Source organism: Gossypium hirsutum, chromosome D12 (genome assembly GCF_007990345.1).
Source record: "Gossypium hirsutum isolate 1008001.06 chromosome D12, Gossypium_hirsutum_v2.1, whole genome shotgun sequence".
Taxonomy (NCBI): Eukaryota; Viridiplantae; Streptophyta; class Magnoliopsida; order Malvales; family Malvaceae; genus Gossypium; species Gossypium hirsutum.
Window position 1 is genome coordinate 4633949 of NC_053448.1, and position 20715 is coordinate 4654663.

The 20715-nt window shown below is 32.0% G+C and overlaps 1 long non-coding RNA gene, 1 other non-coding gene and 1 pseudogene across 3 annotated transcripts; 1 reads left to right on the top strand and 2 right to left on the bottom strand.

Moving 5' to 3' along the window:
• Window positions 1-255: 255 nt before the first annotated feature.
• LOC107945037 (uncharacterized) lies at window positions 256-3170 on the bottom strand (annotated as a pseudogene).
• Window positions 3171-4553: 1383 nt separating this feature from the next.
• On the top strand, window positions 4554-4627 carry TRNAT-AGU (transfer RNA threonine (anticodon AGU)). The gene has a single exon. It is a non-coding gene; the product is annotated as a tRNA-Thr (tRNA).
• Window positions 4628-7063: 2436 nt separating this feature from the next.
• LOC107891921 (uncharacterized) lies at window positions 7064-9758 on the bottom strand. 2 transcript variants are annotated; one of them, XR_005922254.1, is made up of 4 exons: window positions 9422-9662; window positions 9235-9318; window positions 9114-9147; window positions 7064-7894 (listed from the first exon to the last, which is right to left on the bottom strand). It is a non-coding gene; the product is annotated as an uncharacterized lncRNA (long non-coding RNA). The 2 variants fall into 2 exon arrangements; XR_001682362.2 differs by having other exon boundaries at window positions 7064-9147; window positions 9422-9758.
• Window positions 9759-20715: the final 10957 nt, after the last annotated feature.

Consider the following 20715-nt stretch of genomic DNA (forward strand, 5'->3'; position numbering starts at 1 on the left):
TATTAAATACAATTTAATAAAATAATATATAATTTAATAACTTTTTTAATATTATTATTAAAATATGAATTAATAAAAATCATAATATATAATTTTATAAAAATAATATATAATTACTTTATTATTTTGAACACATATTTAATGTGCTAAATGTTCCATTATCCATTTATTTTTTCCTTACACTCTTTTTCTTTCTTTAATAAATTTCTTTTATCTTTTATATAATAAAAATCAAGTTTATAATCTTCAATTGAGTTAATTGGAAGATCCATCTACAACCATGGCTGAATCAACAGATTATCATCTTTATAAACATATCATTTATATTTTTATATAGTTAAATTAAAACACTTCCTTATCAACAGATTTTCATCTTGCACACCCTCCTTTCCTAGCGTATCCTTTAAGTTTTGAGCAGCAGCAGCCACCTCCTCAGGAGTGATTTTCCCGTCGTGATCCCTGCAGGCATAGAACATTTTTAATAAATCTGACTAAATAGCGGTTGCAGTAATTAATATGCCAGTAACTATGCTTTTGTGATGATTGATGTGAATAACAATACCAAAATTCCATTAATCCCATTTGATAACAGAACATAACATCATAATAACAAAACATCACACTGTTAGCACAGTAGCCAAGGACATAGCCAAGACACGAGAAAAGGAAACAATCCAAAAACAAAGTTTCACCTATCAAGTACTCGCCAACGATCACCAATTTCGGCATCTACATCATCTATTTCCTTCTCAAGATTTTGGAGCATAGCATTAACCTAAGGAGTGACAAGAATGGTAAATACTTTTCTTTGAATCACATTTGATAAGAAAAGATAAACTGTCAGAAAAGACTTGGTTCAAATAAGTCTTACTTTTTCAATAAGCACTGAAGAAACCTCATCACTATCAGACTCTTCACCAGAATGGTCAGTTTCCTCTCTTGCAATCTATATGCCTTAATGGCATCTTTTTCACCATCTGTACCCTTTTTGTCTACCATGCTATTATAAAGTTCTATCTGCAAAATTGGCAAAATCCAACATCAGCAGAAAATAAAGGGATACAAACAGAAATAGAAAATTTACCATTTCTTTAATGATTTTTCCAAGTTAAAAGTTCCAAATAAAGACTAAATAAATTTTCTACTAACCTAGCAAAGTCACAACTGAAAAGTCAATACTTAAAACATCTAGTCCAAAAGAATGAAAGAATGACATTGCACAAATACTATGTTTTATCTATTACACTAGCTCAATTTGACTTCTGAAGAAAACTATTTAAAAATAATGCATTGACCTCATTCCCTTGTAGTTCTTTACAATAACCAAATAAAAAAAAAATATCAAAGTTTATAACATACCTTCTTATTTACAAGACCAATGAACTCTTCTCGCTCTCTGTTCATAGACTGCATATTAGGAACAAACTGAAGTCAAATCCACATTGCAAGTGGCAATGCTAGGAAGATAACAATAGAAGAATAGAATCAACAGATAACAGTCACAGACAAAAATATTTAAATAGAGTCCTTACAGATGCTGAAGTTAAAACAGCCAATGCACAATTGATTTCACAGAGCTGATCTCTTTTTTCTAACGCTCTTGCTATAGCCTGTTCTTGTGCTTCTCTAGCTGTTAGGACAGTCATCTCTTTCAATCCCACATCCTATTTTTTAGCCTTAGATTCCTTTATCCTTGCCAGCTCTTCTTCTTCTTTCTCTTCCTCCTCCTACAAAGGTACCTATTTAAAACAACCAATGAAATTCAAAGAACTGCATAAGACCAGGAATATTGCTTTTGGGCTTTTTTTTTTTAAGCTAAGAAGAAAAATTCAAGACTAAATGCCTCTATTTAAGCTAAGATTATACTGAACTCCTTCACAGCAAGCAGGGTCAACTGAGCCCCATAGGAGGCAAAAAATAATAAACAACTTACAATAGAGGAGACTATTCATATGAAAAATAATATAAAACATATTCCTTTTTCAACCTTGATCAGTTCTTCCTGCATATCAAGGTACTCTAGCTTCTTTCTCCTTTCCGAAACAAAATCTTTAGATGGTGGAGCTGTAAGACCAACAGTATCCACAACTTCATCAGGTAGAGAAAAAAGCATAGCCCGAATAGCATCTTCCGGCTTCAGCTTTCCTGATACAGTGAATGCCCTACAGGGGAAATTAGAAAAAAATACATATTAAGATTAAATTAGGAAAAAAAATAAGAAGAAATGAGTATCAACTGTTGAACTTCAGTGCCAACAAAACATTGTAGAAAGACCACATAAAACACAACTCCTGTGATGCCTATGATTCCCCCTAAAGAGGAAAAATTCTTCCACGGGAATTCAGAATCAAAACTGAAATTCGAAAGATCAAAAGGTATTTCTCTAAATCTAATGAAAAAGAACAATCCAAAATCAACATTGAGAAACTAGAAAGAAAATAGAGGAAGAAAAGTAATGGGAAATTGGAACGATTAGAAAGAGGTACCCTTAGACATTCTTGAGGGTTTGATTAAACCTGTAGTCAATGCTTTCTTTGTTACGCTGATCTTCTTCGCCATGGCTGCTGCTGTTGTTCTTTCAAACTCCTCTTCTAGCTCACTCCAAAGGTTCTACATAGGTATATTGGGAGAATGGTGAGGGCAAAGAGAAAGTAAGAAGAGAAAGTTTAAATAAAACAGAAAAATTTCATACTCACACGATAATCTTTGAGATTTGTTGGAAAAATCTTAGATGGGAGTTGGGAGTTTGAAGAGGATGAAAGATGAGTAGAAAAGGAAAGAAAAATAATTTTGTATATTACTGGAAGCGTTGAATAGCCATTCATTAGAGATGACATTGAATTGCTATTCAGTGGTTTTGAGGAATCAGGCTGTAATGGCTATTCAATAGAATAGGTTTTACAGCCAACCAAACCCTTGAATAGTTTTACTGTGTTGAATAAGGGAGGAATGGCTAAGCCATTCATGTGAACCAAACAAGGCCAAGTCTTCGATTAACATCCCGGCAACGTTATGCCTTCCCTAAACTCATCTTGTGTTCTCGACTCAGGCCAGGGTCCTACAACAAAAAAAAAAAACTAAACCCAATTGAACTTGTTTTGCAATTTATTAGGCCTTAAGGACTGGGCCATCAATTGTTGGGATAGATGAGGTTCCGGAAAAATAGAAATGCCTTGGTTAACAGAGATTTCTCTATTTTGTTTTCGTTGGTGGTGAGGTGTGTAATGCTCTGTAGGGGTTTTAACAGGTGTGGGTTGTTGGTTTTTATTTACCTTCTGTTACCTTTTAGCTTTATAAAAAAAATGAAAAAATTTTGGGTTTCCCAAATTAAGCTGAATTCGTTTGAATTAAACAAATTTATGTCTACTCAGGTTGATTAAAAGTTAGTAATTCAATTATCAATTTTATTACTATAAACTGTAAAAAGGGATGGTATATATGCTTTTATTCTTATGAAACTAATTTCACATATTAATTTATTACTGTTAACTTTTCTCGTTCAGCGTGTTTTATTGTGTATGATTTACAGAAAAGTAAACCAGCAAAACAAATTGGTTTTGGTAACATCATTGTTGAAAGTTACCTAAATGCACACACAAATAGAAACTAAAAACTGAAAAACTGTAGCCATCTAGACCAATGAATTGAGAAACTTACGGATATCAAAAGGAAAAGGAAAAACTAATTTCCCAAGTGAAAGAAAGGAGAAATTTGTCTTATAAAATGTGTGTGGAATCCATAATTGCATATCCATTGTCCAAACTCCAAATACCAAAGTGTGCATGTATTGTGAAATATTTGAGTTCAAATGGACAAAGTTTGGATCAAAGCTCAACAGGTGAACCCAGTGCAGGCACTATTTCATATAAGAGAAAAGGCATGTAGCTGGTCAAGGAGCTTGAAGGAGGAAGAATGCGGGAGTATGCAAGGTAATGAGGTGGAGAGCGGGAGGCCTATCGCGTTGCAAGAAAGATTTAGATACACAGTGTATGTAGCATGGAAGAAAGGGTTGAGGGGATATGGAGTTGCATTCCTGATAACGGACGACGGTGGGAAATACATGGCTCAGTATTGCAACTCGGTGGAAACAGATGACAAAACGATGGTGAAGTTGTTTGTGGTGAGGGAGGCATTAAGGCAAGCAGCAAAAGCCAATATCAGGGTTGGGATTTGCATGGAGGAGGACAAGAGGATTGAGAGTGTCCTACAAAATGGCAAGGTGATGAGAGTGCTGTGGAAATACCATGATTTGGTGGAGGATATTAATAAACTCAGGCATATGGCTGGGATCATTGCTCGGGAAGACTGTGAGCAGGAAAGCTTACTCAGGGAATCAAAGCGGTGGGCTGTAACTTCATCCAACATTAAATTCTATTATGTGTTTCCTTAATTATTAACAACCCCCATATTATGTATCTAATTCAAGCTTTTCTCGGTACCAAGAATAAAAGATAAACAGTAGTACGGAGTATCAAATGCCATAACCAAAGTATAAGTGAAACAGTAGTACATCAAATCGTTTTATAATTAAAGCTTGAAGCTGTAAGCAGCAAGCTCTCGTAGCTCAGTTGGTTAGAGCACCCGTTTAGTAAGCGGGAGGTCTTGAGTTCGACTCTCAATGAGAGCAGAGGCATCTATATTTTACTAGTCCTGTCAATGCCTTCTGTTTTTGACTAAAGTTTATTTGATTTTTTCCTTTTTTGTTTCTTTTTAGAAAAAGATGTGTAATGGAATAGAGAGTAATATGTAATCTTTTTGTTTGGTTGAATAGAATGGATTAGAACTGTAATAGTATTCTTGTGTTTGGTTGAATGGAATGAAGTTGTAATAACTTAAGGGAAAAAACTAAAATTACTACCATTAGCAGAAATTTGTTTAGGTAAATGATTATTGTTATTGTTATTAAATTTTAATAAGATTATTAATATCAATAATAAATAATTTAATCATATTTTAACATAATTATTATTAAATATATTTTAATTAAAATATATAATTTAATAAAATTCTTAATAATAAATATTCTTATATGAATTTACTAAAATCTAATATATAATACTATTAAAATAAAATTTAAAAAAATTATTATTAAATATATTTTAATTAAGATATATAATTTAATAAAATTCTTAATAATAAATATTCTTATATGAATTTACTAAAATCATAATATATAATACTATAAAATATAATTTAAAATAATTATTATTAAATATATTTTAATTAAAATATATAATTTAATAAAATTCTTAATAATAAATATTCTTATATGAATTTACTAAAATCATAATATATAATACTATAAAATAAAATTTTAAAAAATTATTATTAAATATGTTTTAATTAAAATATATAATTTAATAAAATTCTTAATAATAAATATTCTTATATGAATTTACTAAAATCATAATATATAATACTGTAAAATATAATTTGAAATAATTATTATTAAATATGTTTTAATTAAAATATATAATTTAATAAAATTCTTAATAATAAATATTCTTATATGAATTTACTAAAATCATAATATATGATACTATAAAATATAATTTGAAATAATTATTATTAAATATATTTTAATTAAAATATATAATTTAATAAAATTCTTAATAATAAATATTCTTATATGAATTTACTAAAACCATAATATATAATACTATAAAATATAATTTAAAATAATAATTATTAAATATATTTTAATTAAAATATATAATTTAATAAAATTCTTAATAATAAATATTCTTATATGAATTTACTAAAATCATAACATATGATACTATAAAATATAATTTAAAATAATTATTATTAAATATATTTTATAATCTACTTTATTATTTTTAAACTGCAATACATATTTAATGTGCTAAAATATCATTAGTGAAACAAATAATTTAATTATTCTACAATAAAAAAATATTAGCAGAAATAAAATAACTTGAGAATTATATTTTGTATAAACATAATTTTCATATATTAACAAAAGGTTAGATGAAAATGAAATTCTACATCATAATCCATATGTTATACAGTTTTACAACATCAAAAAGTTTGAACATTGTAGTGACATACCATCCCAAATATTACAAACAGAAAAAGTTACAAAATATCATCAACAGAACCATTATTTTTAAGGGTCAGCAAGAAATCTTCTGACCCATTCCAACCGCACATCAAAAGGTAAACTAAAGAAAACGAGCATTTGATATCAACATGTGTCTCATTATTTATTTTTATTTTTAAATGAAAATTAAGAATAAAGTGATAGTTTCTCAACTTCAATGTCGATTTGTAAATTTTTTACCACTAATATATTGAATAATTGTTTTTTAATCAAGTTGTTTACTTGATTATATCTAATGATCCAAATTTTATTTTATTTTATTTACTCATGATTGGAATGAGTTTAATTTATAATGGTTCAAAAGTCGATATATATGTAATATTATTAAAATAATATTTTTAATTTTAATTATTTAAAAATATTTTTAATTAATGCGTTGTATATGAATATACACATTTAATTAGTTTTATTTTTAATAAAATATTTCTAATTAATTCCTTCAATTTTAATCACCTTACAATTTATTCATTGTATTATATCTAACGGCTCATCTAAGTAATCACTAGTGCAAGAAATCCTATAATTTCGTACAGGTCTTGTAATTGCTCGATTAAAATTTTCGAACTACCTCAACTTAAGAAATTCGATCCCAAATTCAAATTTTTCAATACCAATAAAAATCAACTTATTACATCACCACTTGCAAAATATAACTATAAAAACATTACTATGGAGTAAACCATAAAAAAACAGAACATATAGTTCTCATAGATAGCGAAACTTGAGCTAAATGATGAAGTATCGTAATTGAGCCCCTGATCCCTTAAATACTCATCATGGTCGATATAACTCCTCAAGGGAGCAACATCTATCACTCTATTGTCTAAGCTAATGCTTATAACAGAGGTATCCAACGTCTTCTTATATCCCTTACATTCACAACAAAGAATTCCAGCAAAACCAAAGTAACATGCATACAAACAAGCAAAATAGAAGGAATTCATTCAAACTTGTGCTTTAAAATTAAGTTCAATCAATTGCTAAAATCTGTAGCCCCTGAAATAAGAAGAATATAGAAGGCTTGTATGTGAATACATGACAATATGACAGCACAGAAAATGAAAAAGGCTTTGCTCTTCAACAAAAGCAACATGTACAACTCAGAGGATCCACAACACAGCTTAATCTAACAACGTCTTTTACTAATAGCCTAAAAAATGCACATGATGAATTGCTGCATATACCATAGACCAGAAAGACAATATATGTTACTTATTTTCAAATGATCTATAACAAACTGAACAGACTACAGCTCATCATAATCATACAGTTCAATTCAGCAAATGGAAATTAGCAATTTAGCATAATCATACCACTCAGACGCAAGTTCATTTTTTGGACAATCGATTCATACATGATAATAAGGGTAAAATAATTTGCATGTGAATATTAGCAATCTAACCTATGCATTCATGATAATATGGAGGTCAGAAAGCATGATTTATAACAGACCAAACACATCCACAACCATATGCAAAAAAATCAGCATGTATTTGTTTTACTGTGTTTCTTTGTATTTGATTTTGAATTCTTACAATTTTTATTTAGTTTAGAAGATTGGATAAGTTACCAAACCTCTTGAATTGCAACTAGAGCTTTAGCTTGCCAACGATTTATGTCTGGAACAAATCGGTAGCTAATAGCTCTTACCTACAAAATTTCACATAGAACATCAATACCTTCTGATTAAGCCTCATAAATCATTACAATGCTTAGCTGAAAGGTGCTGCATAATTCGCGTAGAGATGATTCGGATAAGTCACTGCAGAGCTGTTAATATTAGGTAATTGTAAAATTTTAGAGTCAAATATAGAAATTTAATAAGATGCCTCCTTTAATCAAATTCAACCGTAACTCATGCACTCATAGCCAATAGAGCTTATTTTAATCTCAATTTACCATAATAATATTACAGTTACATATACTGCAGCAACTGTTCTGTATCGCATATGTGCATAAACTAAAAATCAAGAATTACTGCAAACGAATTAATCAAGAAAATAGATCTATATTAATTGGTAATGACTAAATCATTCTCATATGTCTTGTTGACTTTGAAGGTAATTAGCTTGTAGTACTAAAATTTATGGGTTCACTCTTGTGATGATGCATTTTGAAGTGATTAACTTTCATTCTTCGCATGTTACGTGCCATCATAGCAAGGCAGATGCATTTGTACTCCTGGTTTATTAAAATTCATCATTTTTCCATTGTCTGGTGTCTAGGCAATGAAACAAAAAGATGAAGATGTAACATGTGAAGTTGAGCTGATTAAACAAAAAATTGAAGAGCTGGAGCAACTAGCAAGAGGACGAGGACTTGCCGATTTATTTAACTCCAGGCATGCACATGGTGCTGAAAGTGTAAAAGCCAAACCATCTTGATTATTTCAGGAACCAAGCTTGACTCCAAATTTCAATGTAAGACCTAACTTGACCTCAGTAACATTTTGATATTCCAAAGAAGTTGTTCAAACTCCAACAAGACATTTGAGAGAGGGGAAAAGAAAAACATTTATGCTGATATAATACAATTGGGTATAATTCTCAGCTTCTGCTGAATTTTAGTTTGTTTGGACATATGGGAATTGGAAAGCTCCAATTTAGATGCTTATAGCTGCCTTTGAAACATGAAAGCTTGATGCTAGGAGGCTTTGGTATTTTACAAAATGTTTTAAAGCATTACAGATCATTTTCATGTAACATTCTGTGATTCTTGTATGACCACAGATTTAGTTATGGCAAAGTGGAGAGACAAAGGAATGTCACAATAAATAAAACCAAACAACACCATTCAATAAAACATACAGAAAGGAATCCATATAAGAATCGAAGACATACAGAAAGGATGAACAAAAAGGGATCCATATTTCAATAAAACCAAACAACACCATTCAATTTCCATGAAAATCAATCAAGAAACCAATGCAGTCGATAAAAGCAAACACTGTTTTTTACAAGTTTCAGACAAAAAGGAATTCAAAACATACCTAGAAAGGATGAAGATCAACGAATTCTTGAGACCTAATCAAGAACCAAACAAGAAAGTCAAAACAAGAGACTCAATTTGCAAGGTTTGAAGTTAAAGAAACACCCCCATTTACAGGCAACCTTGTCAGAATTTGGAGATCAATAACCTTGTCAGAGCCCTAGTTCTTGCTTGAAAATGATGAGGCCTCTTCGATTTTCCTGGAGCTTAAACAATAAACAAGCAGAAAAATTGACGAGCGTCAAAATTATTGAATTGAATTGATTGCGGGAAAAAGATGGGGAGTTGTAAGATCTGAGAAAAACTCACTGCCAGTCCTCCAGTTTTTTTACAGTTACCTTCAGGAACAAAAGAAGGAAAATAAAAGGGAAAATGTAAGGGGCGATTCTGTTTGATGTTGGGAGGGAGAGGGTGGAGGTGGAGGTGGCTTCCGGGTTAGGAGGGTAAAACAGGGCAGAAGAAATCGGGAGAACCTAAAATGAAGCAAAACTGAGCTTTCCTTCTGGAGCAAATATGACGGAATAGGGGCGTAACGTAATAAGCCCGTAACAGGGCATTACACGACGGAATAGGTGGGGCCCACAAAATAGGGCTGTAATGGTATACCCGTTACAGCGAACTAAACATGGTGTAATTTTGTAAGCATAAGACTTTAGTTTTTCATTTTTGGAATAAAATAACATTTGATCTTAAATTTATTGTTTCTTTTTAACTTTAATTTTTTTTAGTATTCTTCAGGTTTGTTTTACAGTCTTTTGGGGTGTATGACTATCACTCCTAATAATATCATCTCGATTTGGTTTGTGAATTTAGATTCTATTAAAGTATGTTGATGTAACACTTTGATATTGTATCACATAATCACTTGAATTTAAAAAAATATATATTTTTTATAATATTTTTTATTTCTTTAGATTTTATATTTATTTAAAAAAAGTATGTAATGACATAGCACAATCCGAAAGTGCCACATCATTATATCTTAGCAGAATTCAAATTCATTGACCAAATTGAAAAAAAGTTAGCAAGTACATAGATTAAATGTTCCTTTAACCCTTGATCTTTTAGGTACAAACCAGATAATTTAAACAAAAAGAAAAAAATAACACCAAACGGTTAAGGCCAACAACTAAAAGATGTGTTAGCCCAACTCGACTTTCGAAGGTTTCCTACTCTATTTTTTTTACATACATTGAGCCTTCTTTTGGTGATGTCCTTCATTGAATTCCTTTTTTTTCTTCCCTAGTTCTTGTCAATCTTTCTAAGAGTCTTACGATTAAAAGTATAAATCTCAAACCCCCTTATCAGTAGCCTTATCCTCAACAACCACATCTTTATGGTACTGACTATCGAATAGAGTATTTTATTGGACAATTGATCTTCAAGGTCTACAATATCATGACCACTGGCCTCCCCTCCTCCCATCTTGTTATCTCCCATAATATCTATATGTACCTTTGGTGTTTGACTCCGGCCTCTTTGTTTAGCATAGCTTACGGCCCTATCTTGTGAAATATTTGCACAGACAGTCTTTGATTTTCTCATACATTGCATATAACCCACTACCTTCTCCCTATTAGTATTCATTTGAACATTCCCTAAATTACCCACTTCTTGCTCAATAACCATTCCCTTATCTTGTAACACCAAATCTACTACGTCCTCCATATTATCCTCTAAAAAATTCTTATCCATATCGTTAAGGATATCAAACCATGATTTTGTAGGAGTTTTCTTCTCTTTCACGATCTTCTTTCCTTTCCTAGACTTATTCTTCTACTTCAGTGGTCCTCTCCATCGACTTATAGCTGCATGTAATGCCCATATGTCGAGCTTCGAACTAGCAGCCATCACAACCATACTCGTAGCAGCTTTTGCAACATTGGTTTCTAGGATAGTAGTTTTCACCCTACTACATAATTCCTTACCGTTTCCATAACAATCACATTCGTGGAAAATGAGGGGCAACCCCTCATACTTGACAGGTTAATTAGCCATAACAAAGACCACATAGGGGAAAAAGACTTCTCTAAATCAACAACCATAGCGATCCAAGCAAACCTCCCCCTCTTTTTCGGCAGTGGTATTATAGTTAACTTTGACCACCCACCATAATACTTCTACAATCACTCGTATCAGGAACTTAGCATAATACTAGTATGGAGACCCTAGTAATCTTATCCATACCACTACCCTTTACCTATAACCCGCCTTAGTAGAGAGAGGGTATCTCTAAATTCCTTAAATTTCCCCTAGAACTTAGTATTGTTATTTGTGATGATCAGTTGTGGTGTAATGGCCCGATTTTGACCCTAATCAGACACAGTGGTTTCGGGACCACAAACTCAAGTCAAAAAAATATTTAAATATTATTTTCTGTGTTTATTATGTGTGAATTTGATTGTGTGAAATTTTAGTGTTTTAATTTTGTTGTTTGAGTGACCGATTAAAGAAAATGGCTTAATCGCGTAAAATGAAAATTTAGGGGTTAAATCTAAAAGTACCTAATTGTTGTTGTCTTTATAAAGTGAAGGATTTAAGATGCAATAAGGCTGATATATAGTTAGTGGGTGGCAAAGGACAAGTATAACCTTATATATGTGTGTGTGTTTATTTATTTATATAAAGGTTAATTAGGTAAATTAACTATTAAAGTTAATATATGTTAAATATAACAAAAATTAAGCCATATTCTTCATCTTTTGACCGAAACTAAGAAAGAAATAGAAAGGCTTTAAGCTTTGGTATTTTCGGCACATGCAGAGCTTGATTAATGTATGGATTTTGTTCGGTTTTTGATTATTTTTATGTTTTTGAGATAGTTGCTTCGAATACTTCAAAACCCATGTCTTAATTTTGTGAATTGATGATGATTTTGAAATGTACCATTGATGAATGATTGAGTTTTATGATGTTAGTTGATGAAAAATGAAATATATGTGTTAGATTAACAAGTTTTGTTTTTAAATTTTCGGTGAATTTGAGTAATTAGGGCTAAATTGTGAAAATAAATTTTTGAGGCACTAAAATATGAAATAAATGAAATGTGTCGGCTTGTATGAAGACTATGAATATTCGGACCTAGCATGATGTGTGCAAATTTTGTGTATTTTGTGTTTTATGCAATAGGGACTAAATTGTAAAAAGTGTAAAATGTTAGGGGCAAAATAGTAATTTGCCCATTTATGTGTTTTTGGATTAAATGGAATGAATGTGTGATTAAATTAGTTAAATTTGAATTTATTTAGATAAAGAACGAAAGAACGGAATTAGATCAAGGGAAATCAAAACTTATCGAATAGTCGATTATATTGTCTGACAACATCCGAGGTAAGTCTGTAAGCATATAAATGTTGTTAAATTTGACTATATATATAGATTACATGATAAATGAAATTGTATGAATTTTAATTGGTGTTGGCCGAATGTGATTTGAGCAAGAGAAATGTTTTTTGAGTTCGATCTGATCAGGTTTCAGTATCCAAAAGCCCCGTACGAACCTTAGGAATAGATAGGATACATATGTCATGACATAGGATTTTCGATATATATTTTCGTGTAAGACCATGTCTAGGACGTTGGCATCGACTTGTGTTTACGTATAAGACCCTGTTTGGGACAGTGGCATCAATCTGTGATCACATGTAAGATCACGTCTGGGACGTTGGCATTGTACGAGCTTTCTAACTATCAGCACATCCTTTTTAATTCTGAATGGTTCAACGGGTAATGTTAAATAAAGACCGAATGTGAAAACAAATTAGAAGGTTCAGGTATGTATTTATACCATGTTATGAAATTAAGGTAGGTTGTATATTGAATTAATGATTCAAGATTAATTAATATACGCATGATATGTAAGTATGTTTATACTTATAAGTGATTTGGTTTATAAAAGCAAATGTGATATAAAATATTTGGTCTGTTATTATAATTATAATTTATGAAATGATGAATATACATGTATTTGAGTATTTATGCATCCAACTTTATAAAGCTAAATGCTTATTTATATTTGATTTAGTTGGTTTGACAAACTGGTTTGAGATTAATATTAATATGAATAATATTTGCTTATGACTTACTAAGCTACGAAAGCTACTGTGTGTATATTTATTCTTCGTTTTATAGATTTTGGAAGTGGTTACAAGTTCGGGGATCGTCAGCAAGACTTATCACACTATCGAAAGTTTTCTTCGGTACTTTACTAAGTTGATTTTGAGTATATGGCATGTATAGCATGGTTGGAATGTTGATTTTGGATCTAGTACTTGTAAATGTAATTAATAGCCATGCGAAAATGGCTTATCTTCTTTTGATCGAGTTTGGTGTCTATGCATTTTGTCTTAATGGTCATAAAAATGGAGTTTATATTTATGCATATTTCATTATGGTATAAGCTTGTGATAGGTAAATAAGGTGTTGTATATAGTTTGGACATATTAAATTCAGTTATGTGATTAGTATATGTATAATTATTATGCATTAGATGATGATTGATTTGGTTATAGAATGAACTAAATATCGAATGTATATTTATATATATTGATTGATGCTAAATGAAATGTATGTGCGGATAGGTATTACCAAGTATATCATACTTGTATGGTGTGATTTGGTTTTGGTATTATATAGATTTGGTTATGGTTTATAAGTATAGAGCTATGTTTAATCCTTAAGCCTTTGATAAATTAGTTTGAAATGATATTGTTAATTATGTATATTCGGCTCTGGTATGAGTTTTTATATATATGCATATTGAATTCGATTTTAAAAATTTAGCCTTAGCTTGTTTTATATGTAATATAATTACTTTGTTTATGTTTGTGTGTATAATCTTGGTTAATGTAAGTTTATGTTTAACTTGTTTAATATGTTTTGATAGTGAGTGATGAATTAAGTTATGAGTATAGAAAGTATAAGTCTTACATGGAAATTTGAAAGTGTTAAGTCATTAGCTAAATTATTTGATTGGTAATAGATGGTATATTATATATATGTACATAATAGCCAAGCTTCACTCGGCTAGGTTTAAGTTTGAATATATATATATTCGGCCTTATAGGTAGTTACCAAATTCGGCTATTATGTGCTTGTGTGTTTGGTTAGGTGAACTATTAAATTGTTAAATTTATGACTTGGCTATGTAGCATATTTGGTTATAGTATTTGATTAAAATAGGTTCGGTTATATTATTATAATGTGCTAAGGATTAAATAATTTATGTGCAATGACCGAATATGCTTATGTTAACTATATAGAGATTGTGAAATATGGATGGTTGAATATGTCTAGATTATTTGAGTTTGATTGAAATGGTAAAATGTACACTTTTAATTTGCTTGAATGGTTAGTCTATGTACTTGAATTAATTATTAAGCATGCAAATTTGGTATACTTGATTTGTTTCATTTTGTTTATGCTATATAAAAATATATTTTTATATATAGTGCATTACTCAGTTTTGTATTATTAAAAAAAGAGTTCATATGTTAACTAAGATTTAAAATAAGCTTTATGTCCGGTAATGCCTCGTAACCCCAATTCGGCGAGGGATACGGGTTAGGTGTGTTACATGTGGGATCCCATATTGGTAGATAATAGTCTTCCATATGAAGTTCTCCATTTATTTCTATATGATGGTGGCCAAAGCTTTTGCTTCCATCTATTTGGTGAAGTACTCAATTGTCGCAATGATGAATTTTTTTGCACCACGGTTGGTAGGAAGGGCCGAATAATATCCAATCCCCAAGTTGAGAAAGGCCAAGAACTAGTAATAATTTGCAAGGGTTCGACTAGCTACTGAGGAACAAGCGAGAGAACTTCTAACAAGGCTCACATTTCAGCAAGAAGGATGACACATCTTTTTAATGGGTGTGCCAATAGTATACTTGTTGGAGGATCTTTCGAGCAATGGTTTTGGTGCCAGGATGGTTCCCAAAAATTCTTTCACACAATTCTCGCGTCACATACTCAACTTTAGAAGGACCCAAACATCTCAAAAGTGGTTATAGATATCCTTTCTTATAAAAGACCCCATCAATGAGTAAATAATGAGAGGCCAAGTAATGAATCCTATCACGCTCTTTGGGATCGAAAGGAGTGTTACATAAGATAAGAAGCTAACCAAGGGAGTCATCTAGGTATTTTCAGAGCCAATACTAAAAACCTGGCCCACCGTCTTAACTAGGGCGTTCATTGTGCTTAAGTAAAATTTTGCCCACTACACAATCTCAACAATGGAAACTAATTTAGATAGGAAGTCAGCTTGAGCATTTTCGACATGGGAGATCCGCTTGAGCATTCTCGACATGGGAGATCCTATCAACTTGGATCTTCAGATTCTTCTTTAATAAGCTCATTACTAAGGAGTAATATTTGGATAATGTAGGCTCTTTAACCTCGTAATCTCTATGGATCTGTTTGGCTACTTACTAGGAATTCATGTGAACATAAAGCTTCTTGACCCTTAATTTTTTAGCCAATTCTAACCTGACAACGAGTGATTCACATTTCGTGGCATTATTAAAATGGAAAAGGTAAACAAGAGACCATACTACCATTCATTACCTTCAGGATTAGTCAGCAATATACCTACTCTGAAATTGTTCTTCAATGAACCATCGACGTGCAAGGCATAAATTTAATTATTAGCAGGAGAGTGACCACCTCCGGATGTACCAACATCTAGAGTAGAAATCCTACACAAAATATATGAAAGGCGATATCTGCAAGTATACGGGTAATGTTTTAGGGCTAGGTCACTTCACAATTCCCCCCAAAAATCTCTTTATTTTCTCTCTTCCATGGTACAAAACTTACTCTGCACATTTAATTTTCTTGAACCATCAATACTATCTCATAAAAACAATTGTGAGGTTGGGTTATATGATACCCGTTAGCCCATTGGGAATTTGTTTCCCAAATATTTGGGCTATAACCTTTTCACTTTCCCTCCAAATTTCCATCACACCAAAGTCAGGCCATAATTACTGGCCTCCCATCACTCACGTCATACCTCATTTACTCCTTACTTTGTTGTCATTTTATTTTACCTTAACCTCTTCAATTATTTTACAGTTACCTTAAATTTTCTCTCTCCACACTTATTTGTGCTTTCTTCAAACCCTGTAAATTTTCTTTTTCCTTTTTTTACACAGACATTTACCTTAACTTTCCACAATGGCTAGACGATCTACCCTTATATCATCTACTATGCCACATCGCTCTTTCTTTAACGCTGCGGTAGAAGAGCGATACTAGAACAACATCTCCAAGCGACTCTTTTGTTTGGAAAAAGGCTTTCTTTTTAAAGACGACCTTTCATGGGATGCAATGCTTCCATTTCTTTTATCGTCAATCAAAATGGATGGAAAATTTTTTATTTGCATCCAATGGATGTGCTGACCAAGATTCTTCGTGAGTTCTATGCTCACCTTACTTCCTCAAATGTTGTTTTTATATATGTACAAGGAGTTTCGATCTTATTTGATGAGGACACAATTAATGCTCAGTGTGGTCTTTCTGATATCCAATGCGAGCATATCGAGTTTGATGTAACTGTCATTGTTGATGGGTTAACTTAGGTTCTTCAAGACTTATGTGTGATGAGAACTAAATGAACGGTGTCGAGGCAAGATTATTACACCGTGGAAAGGGCATTTTTGAAGCCCAAGTGCAAGGTGTGGTGTCTTACTCCTTTCTACCCATAACTCAATAGTTTCTAAGAAGCGGATGTTGCTGCTCCATTCCATCATATAGGGTAGGAAAATTAATGTGGGTAAGATTATATTCAATAAAGTACACCGGTGTGCACAAAAGAATATCGAGAGTGTGAACTTTCCTTCTTTAATCGTCGCATTTTGCCAGCGTGATAATGTCTCAGTCCAAGCTAATGATGATGTTGTCCCAAATAAAGGGGCCATTACAAGGTTGATTATTGCAAAGATTTCTGGGGAGGATTTACCATGACAACAACCTCCTAGTTCAGCCTCAACATCCTCTACGCCAACATTTGCCACTGCAACCACCTCCACTTCTAACAGTATATTTGAGCACAAGTGCTCAATTTATTGGCGAAGTTGTAGAAGTAAACTAATCTTTTCAAGACTCAACAACTTCAGCTTGCTGTGAATTTGGCAAATGCTTGGGACAAATTGGCTTTTTACTTGGCCTATATGAAGATGAGGGACACTACTCTGAAAAGGTCCCTTCAAAAGAATTTTACCAAGCCAATGCCTGTTTTTCCTAACTTTCTTAAGGAATTGCAGGCAACTGTAGCAGAAGAGGTTGGTGAAGCCCAGCCAATTGAAACAAACCCTGTTCCCACAGACCTTGCTACTGCTAAGAAAGAAAACAAAAAACCAAAAAAAGAAACAGAGAAAACGAAATCAATTAGTATTACGACTAATTGTGAGGAAGAAGAGGATTATTGATGAAATCATCAAATCCAATGATGAACAAGAAGATGTGTCACTCCAATCATTGAAAAGGAAAATGCGTTACAAGTATAGTGCACGCAAATCCACCCACAGAAAAGAATGAAAAAACCATACTAAGCTCCAAGCCAAGGAAGTTTTATTCCTTTCCTTGCATAATGCTTTCCATTTTTTTTTCCATGACATTTTTTGTACATATATCTTCTTGCATGCATGTTTCATGCCTGTACATGCATTGAGGACAATGCACCATTTAGGTTTGGGGGTGTATTGAGCATTTAGGGTGCATTTTCTATTTAGTAAACACTTTGTTTATATTTAGTAAGCATGTTCATTTTAGTGAATTTTGTTTTTCCACGTAATTGACAATGACTATTTCAACTATGATGAGTACAACTTTTACTTGTGATGTTCAATGATGAGCTTAAATTCTTTAATAAATCTAGAACATGTGACAGTAGATTAGGTAAATTTAGCTTAAGTGAGGTTACTTGGAAATTAACTCTTAAACATGAGATGTCCTAACCTTAGTTAATTTTAGACTATATCAAGTGTCTTTTAATGAACTTAAGGACTTTTGAAGCTAAACTTAGTCAAATTGCCAAAGCAATACTTAAATAAATGACAGTAGGCACTCAAATACTTAGAATTGCCAAGTAAGTCAGCAGCACTTTGTTTGCTCCATCGTGTTGTTAGCTAGAAAAACAAGTTTAAGCAAAAGTGTAATAAAGTAAAGAAAATTGGAGGCACTCCATTGTAGCAACAGACTAAGTAACTAATGAGGTAATTTTTTGCTCTATCCATCTTTTAAGTTAAAAGCTTTAGCCTCATGAGTGATTTTTATGCAAATTATGACATGGTCGAGTACTCGATAATTTAGTGTATGCTCTATTTTGATTCTCAAGTCAAAGAATTGTGTGACATGCTAAAACCCCTGTTTCAAGAAAAAAGGGAAAAAAATAAATGTCATTACAAAGCACATTGAGTTTACTTAAAAGATAAACTAAGTAAATTAGGAGACACTTGCTATAGTGAAAGTTGCATGAGTACTTAGGGTAATATTTTTTGCACCGCCTTTGTTGAATAGCTTATGAAACTTGATCAAATTTTTAGACATAAAAAATTGTTGAGAACTGAAGTATAGGATGCTCTTTTGTTGGTCTAACAGTACAAATGTGATTATGTTGCTGTGGCAATTTGTACATTCATGCATTCATGCATATCTCACTTGAGGACAAGCAATAAATCAGGTTTGAGGGTGTGATAACTCTTGAGAAGAGCTATATTTTATGCCTTTAGGCTTGATTAATTGCCTGTACTCAGGTGAGTTTAGTTGCACTTTAGGATTTTCCATTAGTGTTTAGGAAATTACATTGAGGAGCTTGGACTGTGCTTAAATGTTATTATATGTTACTTTGTTGTTTACGGGAAGGATTTGTTTGTTGATTGAGTGGCAGGTGCAAAAAGAGGAAAAATGAATAAATGATTGAAGGTATGTTGTGGCTAGAGGTTAGACAGTTAGCCAACACGAATATTGTGGAAATTCCAAGAAGATGCCCAGTTAACACTTAAGCGTTATTATCCCTGTTGTACGTGTACAAGAAAAATCAGCCCAAAAAATAGGAAAAAATCATGGGATCATGAGATCATGAGATCATGGGATCATGGGCCTACTCTAAGGGAGAGATATAAAACCCAAAAAGAAAAAATGAAAAAGAGGTAGACGGTCAGAGAGACAATTTGAAAGAGAAATCCCTTAGACGAAAATAGAGGGTAGTAGTGGCGACAAGGGCAGAGACTCAAAGGGTAGCACGAAGGTAGTCCCTCTTGGTCACCGGAAGACATTTCATAGCCGAAATTGTAGGCTGGACAGGCAAAAGCTATCTTCTTGAGTTCTACCTTTAATTCTTTAGTTTCTATTCCGCAACCTGATTTGAGGAAACGATGTTAAATGCTATTTTAAATCTGAATTTTATTCACCAACCCATAAGGTAGATCTCATAAGGTTGAGATTATTTGATGAAACTTATATTTCTTTTATTGGCCGCGGCTTAGATCAATGTTGATTTACTGTTTCATTCAATGGTATTTATGAATAACATGTGCGTAATCTCTAGACATAGGTGAATATGCAGTAGGTTTATAAAATTAATGAAATTCTGACAAGGTTAGGTTAGTTAGATCGAAATTGAATGATATGAACGAGTATTTGAAAGAATACTCGTAGCAGACTTTAGACATAAAGCAACATTCTGTATGGAAAGAAAAAGAACAGTAGTAGGAACCAAACTCAAAGCCTATAGACATATAGTGCCCTAGGTGAGGTAACTCAAGGGCTAGCTCTTGAAAGAAGCCTACCATAGTAGAACTATTCCTAGCAGTAGAATAAGATTGAACTTGCCAAGGTATTATTGGTTAATGAGGGTAGATTCTTGGTAATCCCAGCCTTAAGATTCAACTTCATAGATCTTTTAATCTTTGTTGTAGCATATCTATTTTCACATCCTTAGTTCTTACTTGTTTACATATAATTCACATAATCATTCTCGTAATTGCCATTGCATACTTACTCTTTTCTTGCCTTAGTATTTTGATTTATTTGTTATAATTCACATAGTGCACACATTAGTATTCCTTAATTACCTCTGCATTCGTATTATTGTTTTTGCCATAGCATTAAACACACTCCTTTATAATAACTTGACCAATTTATACCTAACTGATCCCTGTGGAGACGATCTCACTTATCATTTTATTACTTGATCCGATGTGTACACTTGCATAATTCGCTCAGCATATCCACATGCAATAGCTACCGGCTGGCTTGCTATTCAAGTGTCCTTCTGGCTTACCATGTGTCCTCATACGGATGGGGGTATAACAAAACTATTTTAAAATTTACAATGGCTTATTATGTAAAATTATAAGTTAAATTATTGAATATAAACAAATTAGAAAGATTTATTATGAAAATATAACTCGCAGAACACTATTAAAAATTATATAAAAAATAGAGAGATTTATGTTGAAATTTTTCTTTTCACAAATGCTTTCTTTCTTTTCTTCTCACATGTCAAATTTTTATAGTTTGAACACATTCAAAACTTAAAAAACATGTAATATACAATATGTAACATATATATATATCTGTGTGTGCGCGCGCTA